The following is a 405-nucleotide window of genomic DNA, read 5'->3' on the forward strand; positions in this document are numbered from 1 at the left end:
CAACAACCATGAATCCAATGCCCGCAGGTGTCTGATTCCTTCTTGATATGATTCTTCCATTGCATTCTATTTTGTGCAAGATGAATCAGTTTATGTATAGAGTTTCTGCATCATTTGACAATGCCATCACTCTATTCTCTGTTTGGTCTTCTTTTTTGTTCTTTCCTTTCAATCATCTCAAACAGCAGCATTTTTATTTTCCTCTCATCGTTCAATCTACATATATGGCCAAAGAAATCTTTTGATTATTTTCTGGATCAGGTTTTCTTTTGGTTTTATTCGTCTGTAGATTTCCTCATTGTTCACTTTCTGGATTCAGCTTATCTTAAGATCTAGCACTTCCTCTCAAATGCTAATATCCTCCTTTCAGATTCTCTCAGAATTACCCAGTCCTCACATCCATAG

Source organism: Typopeltis vanoorti, chromosome 13, assembly GCF_054136105.1.
Source record: "Typopeltis vanoorti isolate ZY-2024b chromosome 13, IOZ_Tvanoo_1.0, whole genome shotgun sequence".
NCBI classification, from domain to species: domain Eukaryota; kingdom Metazoa; phylum Arthropoda; class Arachnida; order Uropygi; family Thelyphonidae; genus Typopeltis; species Typopeltis vanoorti.